Source organism: Pteropus alecto, unplaced genomic scaffold, assembly GCF_000325575.1.
Source record: "Pteropus alecto unplaced genomic scaffold, ASM32557v1 scaffold118, whole genome shotgun sequence".
Lineage (NCBI taxonomy): Eukaryota > Metazoa > Chordata > Mammalia > Chiroptera > Pteropodidae > Pteropus > Pteropus alecto.
The window spans coordinates 961,967-968,524 of record NW_006440654.1 but is presented as its reverse complement, the minus strand read 5'-3'; positions in this window follow the sequence as shown (position 1 = coordinate 968,524).

Below are 6,558 nucleotides of genomic sequence, written 5' to 3'. Positions count from 1 at the left end.
GACCCGTCATGGGGGCCCAGGGGATGCCAACCTCCTGGCTTTGCATGTGGCACTCGGGGTGGGTGGGGCATGTTGGCCGCCTGCCAGAGGGACAGAGACCCCGAAGGTGCTCGCGGTCCCCTGGCGGTGGCACTGAGGCCCCAGCCGGTCCCCAGGTCAGCACGGGGGGCCGACCGGACACTCGCGCGGGGCCCCACCCAGGTCTCGGGCACCAGGGCGGGGCGAGGGGCTGTGCCACTGGCTGCCGGGCGCCCCCCCCGCCCCAGGCGTCTTGTCCGGAAAGAGGAAATGAGAGAACTCGCTCCACGCGCCAGCCGTGAGGGTCCGGGGAGAACTCCACAGGGCCCCGAACGCGACAGCCACGTGGTCGCCAGGCGGCACACGGCACAGGGTGTCCACATGCTGACTGCCGCTCCCCCCTGGCATGGGTCTGCTGGGACCTGCCACAAAACACCGCAGAGCAGGGGCCCAAATAGCAGGAATTCATGTTTTCCCCTTTCTGGAGGCTGGAGGTTCAAACCACAGTATTGGCCGGGGGGACGGGGGGACAGGGGTGGCTGCTTCTGATGAGAGCTCTCCTCTGGGCTGCAGGTGGCCCCTTCCGGCCGCGCGTGCCCAGGCGGAGACAGAGAGCCCTCTGGGGCTCTTAGAAGGCGCTGTCCTATCAGCTCAGGACCTCGTTTGACCTCAGTGACTTCCCTGAGGCCCCATCCCCAGTCACACTGGGACACTGAGGGTGACGTCCCCAACATGTGAGTGGGGAGGGCCCCAATACTCGGTCCACAGTACCTGTCGGGGGTGACCAAACGCTCTGAAGCTCGGGGACGCAGGCCTATCGCAAGAGTTCAGGGAGAGAGGACGGTGGCCGGGTGCGGTCAGTGATGGCTTCCTGTTAGGGACCTCAGAGGAGAGCCAGAGGGAGCAGCGAGCGGGCAGCGGCCTGAGCAACGGCGGGGGAGCGCCAGCGCGTTTGGCGGTGGGGTGTCTGAGGACAGAGAGGCCCAGCTGGCCGGACACCAGGTCCCCTCGACGCCACATCACCTGTGAGCTGCAGAGAGCGGCTCCGGGTCGACCCTCGCAGGCCGGACGTCTCAGCCCCGAGGAAACGGTCCAGGCCCACCCATTCTGAGCTTTACTTCGGATGGCGGCAAGTTTGGGTGGCATAAAGCTAGTCCCCTGTGACACTGGCAGTGGAGTCACATAGTGGGTAAAGTGACAAAGGTTTCTCTCTCAGTGCTGAGAAGCCACCAATGCTTGGGGTTTGTTATAATTTTATGGATAATAGATCATATCACACATGAGAAGAATTCATAATATGGAGATGAAGAAAAACAATTTATTAATGTTAATAAATCCTACGATAAAACTTCCAGGAGGGCCTATGGTGATAAATTGAATAATTATGAGTATAATTATGACTAACTAGAAGTATAATTTCATGCTAATGCAATAATAATGACAGAAAAGTGCGGATCATAAATTTTAACTGCTTAGTTATTTCACATTTCCACCAGTATGGACAAAAAAAAAATCCTTCTGAAATCTGATCAAATTACGGTCGACTGAGAAAGAGAAAGTGTTCTTGGTTTAATAGACATCGTTCTGATGATCTTTACTGGACTGCAGGACGATCTCATGCTAATTAGGGACCGGAAGATCGAGGATTCAGGAAGCGAACACTTTTCTGAGTCAAAAAAAAAACCCTGATTGACCATCATTTGATCCCCTGAGAAGGACAAACAGCCCGTGAAAGGGACTCGCCTTGGAGTCGGCTCATGTGACGATAAGTGTTTCAGGGAGGAATAAAGGCGTGAACCCGGATGTTCACAGCGGTTAAAGGCAGGTTCAAGGTAGCCGGGCGTCCGGAAGGAAGACGCCCAGGAAATCTGAGAGATGGTGCTCGTAGGAGGTGACCCTTGGGCCACGTGACCCAAGGCCCTGGAGGGTCTCCCTGGAGCTTCCCATTCACATGGTGATGGAGGCTCAGAATTGTCCCTGTGCCTCGACACAGCCCCGCCAGCTGGGTGCTGAGGTCAGGGCCTGCGCCGCGTCATTCAGTCACAGTGACACAGGACAAGGCGGACCCCTGAGCAGACCAAAAGGGCCCCAGAGGCCGGGCTGGGTGACGGCCCTCCGGCCCCCCTGGCTCCCTGTTATGTTTGCACATACGTCCCCCGGAGGCCCCAGGAGGCAACAGCGCCTTGTAGTCAGCTTCGCCCGTCCGGGGGCCCAGCGGGGAGGGCCGTCCTCCCAGCAGGACCGAAGTGGACGTCTTGGGATGAGAAACGCCATGAATCTATGTCGAGAAATGGCAGTTTGCTCAGTGGTGGCCTGCTCACCAGTGGCGGGGGGCCCCCCGGTCTCTCCAGCCCCTCGGGGGTGGGATCCGTCTTCGATTGCGGCCATTCCGAAAGATGCATACTCTGCATTTCCCTAACGACCAGCGAGGCTGAGTGCTTTTTCATGCGCTCATCTGCTCTCCATACATCTTCTCCGGTGAACGTTTCGTTTGAATATTTTGTCCATTTTTTACCGGGTTATTTTCTTATCGAGTTTGAGAACGCTTTCTACATTCTGGACACAACTTCTTGACTAAACGTATGCTTTATAAATGACTTTTCTCAGTCCGTGACTTGTCTTTTTACTCTATTAATAGCCTTTTGAAGACCAAAAGTTTTTAATTTTAATGAGGTCCAAGTTATCAAATTTTGTTTTAGGCATTTTACTTTCGGTAGCCTACCTATGAACTACCTGCCTAAACCAAGGTCGCAAAGATTTTTCTCCTATGTAAACTTACAGAATTTTTAGAGTTTAGGTTTTATATTTTGGGCTATGACCCATTTCGAAGTAATTTTTGCAGATGGTGAGAGATAAGGTTAAAGCGGTTTTTTGTTTTTTGTTTTTTGCATGTGTGCATCTAAACGTTCCGGCACCATATGGTAAAAGACCACCCTCTCCTTCCCGAATCGCTTTCACGGCGTTGTCGGGATCGGCTGTTTATGCCCAGATGGGTCTATTTCTGGACCCCCTGTTCTGTCGTGCCCGCTCCGGCTCGGTGGCTGCAGTGTCGTGAGTCCCAAAGCCGGGTGGTGTCAGGTCTCAGCTTCCTTCTCTGGTCAGAGTTCGAGTTACTCCGGGCTCTTTGCATTTTCACGCAGATTTTGGAATCGGTTTGTTCTTTTCTGCAAAAATGCTGGATGAGGTTTTGATCCGGCTGCGTCGAATCTATAGACCAATTTAGGGAGAATTGATAGCACAATAGTGAGTCTCCTGACCCGTGACCTCTCTCCTCATTTAATTCCGTGATTTCTCTAAGCACCAATTTACAGTTGTCAGCTTATAGATCTCGCAAAGTCGTTGGTAATTCATACTCCAGTACTGCCTAGAACACTACTCGTTTTGTATTTTTCTCTTCTGATTCCTTATTACAGATATATGAACACACAATGGACTTTTGTATGTTAACCTCGTGTCCTGCAGTGATGCTGGATGCACTTATTATTTCTAGTAGTTTCTACGCAGATTGCAGTGGGTTTTCGCAATAGACTATGGCGCCATCACTGAATAAAAATAGCTTTACCGTTTTCTTTGAAGTCTAGACACTGCGTGTCAGGCCTTATTGTGCTGGCCGGACCCTCTGGGCAATGCTGACTGGACGGCGAGTGGGCCCAGCCTTGCCTGTTCTTGGGGACATAACCCCCCCACCCCTCCACCCCCCCGTCTTTCTCTATGGAGCATGGCGTCAATTTCAAGCTTGCTGTAAGATGCTCCTTATCAGGTTGAGAAAGTTCCCACCATCCCTAGTTCGTTGAGACTTTTTAGCCTGGAGCCATATTCGACTTCATCAAAGCTTCTTTGGTTTGTTTGTTGCTGTCGTTTTTATTTTTAATTTTTTTTTGCCACCTACGGAGACGAGCATACATGTTTGCATTTTTAGATTGCTAATATGATCCGTTTCATTAACTGACTTTCAGATGCTAAAATAACCTTGGGCTCCGAGCTAAGTCTCGTTTGCAATGATCTATTTTTGTTTTTACGCTTCGTTGGACTCCACTGGCTGCAGTTCTGTGAAAAAATTCTGCACTTACGTGCGTCAGAGGGGTCCGTCTGTGGCTGTGTCCACGCGTGGTGTTTCTGTGCACGCGTGCTGGCTCCGCATCACCGCGAGGACGGCCGCTGACAGTTTAGCGTCAAGTGCCTCGTGGGATGAGACCAGAGCGAGCTCTCCCGCCAGTGGCGAGGGGGGGCAGGTCAGAGCAGGTGCCGTCGCCCCCCGAGCGAGTGGCAGGACTGGCCAGCAGCATCATCTGGACCTGGAGTGTTTTTGAGTACGTGGGAGGTTTATCCATTTCTTTAAGTGTTTCCCAAAAAGCAGAGTTTGCGTTTGCTGATTTTCTCCACTGCCCGCCTGTTTCGTCTTTCTCTGCTTTCTGCTCTCATTTTATGATTAACTTTCTTTGACTTACTTTAGGTTTAATTTGATCCTATTTTAGCTTCCCAGAGCTCACTGATTCTCTTTCTTTTTTCTAATACAGGCGTCCATTGCCCCGAGTCTCCCTCTAAGAACTTCTTCAGGGCGGCGGTCCCCAACCTTCCTGGCGCCGGGGACCGGGGCTCCTGTGAGAATCTGATGCCTGACGACCTGAGGTGGAGCCGAGGGGTGACGCTGGCACTGGGGAGCGGCTGCAGGCACAGATGGGGCTTCGCTCGCTCACCCACCGCTCACGTCCTGCTGTGCGGCCTGGTTCCTGACAGGCCACGGACCGGTACTGGCCCGGGCTTGGGGACCCCTGCTTTACATCACACAAATGTTGATGTTATATTTTAATTTGCTTCACTCCACAACATCTTCTAAATTTTCCTTTTGATTTTTTTTTCCTATGAGATGGCTTTTGTAGAAATGTGTCATTTTCCAGATATTGGGGGACTTTCAAAGATCTGTTTCCCATCGATGTCTATTTTAATTCCATTGTATGCAGAGACAGCCTTTGTATGACTTAAATATATTGTGACTTTCTTATGGCACATGATGGGTGACAGTCTTTGCTCTGAAATGTGCTGTGTCTGACAGCAACATATTCAGACCTCACGCAAACCAGTGTTCCGGGGAATACCGGGGTACAGGTGTCGTTCGCGCCTACGCGTCTTTTTCTTTAAAGTGGAGGTCCTCTCGGCCGCGCGCAGTTGAGTCTTGCTTTTCTGACTGACCTGCCTCTGCACTCGGCCGGCCACGTCAGAGGGCGGCTCTGCTCGGGGCCACCGCACTGCGGGCACGTCCCCAGCGTGGGGGTGCGGGAGGGAACATGGAAACCTCGCGAGAGATGGACAGGACACACAGGTCAGCCACGCTGCCCCGCGCCCTGGACGTGGGAGGCCCTCGCAGCCCGCAGCCCCGCTCCAGCCGTGTCCCTGATGTCCAGCAGGGCTCAGCCGAGAGTGGACAGGGCGGGAAATGAGCGTCAGGGGGAGACCCTGGCTCCCGCTGGCCCAGGACCCCAGCCGAGACCCCTCAAGTTGTAGCGCCACTCCTGGGAGCTGCGGCATGCCCCAAACCCTGCCCCTCCCGGACAGACAGGCTCTTTGTTAAACTCGGCACAGTCACCGCCAAGCTCTGCGCAGAGCCTACCTGTAAAAGCTCACGGCCAGCTTTCGGATCACCTGGGCCGGCCGCCTGTGCGGGGGGATCATCTGGGCAGGACTAGGGGCGCAGATCACCCGGGCAGGTGCGGGGGTCACCTGGGCAGGCCTGGGGGGGCTTTTCTTTCTGTTTCCTTCCTGTCACGGCGGGTCCTGGAGTGGCCCCTTCAACAGCTCCCCTCTCCACAAAGTCACCGGGAGCCCCTCCCTCTGCGCCCTCTGGGAGAACTCACGGTGACCCCCATTCACAAAACACACTCAAGCAACGCTCCACCTCACGGAGAAGAACCAGGTACGTCTCACCCGATGCTGAAAAAGCAGTCGACGAAACTCAACAGCGACTCCTGTGTCTAAAAACACAGAAAGTGAGGGACGCAGGGTCCTCATCTGGCCAAGGCTGTGGTCGCGAGCGTCAGAAGACACCACGTCCCCGCGTAGGACTTTCAGACAGTTCGGAGGAGCCGGCCGGGCCCCTGTCCCGCGCTTACCAGCGTCCTCCTGGGCGCCTTCAGGAACCATCCCGTAGACTGGGAGGTGAAAGGCAGCGGCCTCTCCCAGCCCATGTCCAAGCACCTCCCCTGCTGTTCCTAGGCTAACCACCCTGTGACGCAGTGACAGTCAGCGACACATGCCCCAAAATACAGCTGAGCGTCCGGGAGTGAGGGGTTCAGGTCTGGCCCACGAACACGGAGACAGGAACAGAATCAGAGGCAGCACCCAACGCTCCCGCGACACTGTCCCGTCACGACGTGGGGCCACGAGTCAACAAGCGCTAGTAAGAACACGTCGCCGTTTGCAAACAATGTGCTGCCACCTAAGACCTCGACGGAGAAACAGAAACGCACCTGGCTCTTGGCCTCGCAAACCCCAGGACCACGAGAGAGGAAGGTGGAGCGCGGGCCGCCGGGTCGCGGGTCGGGT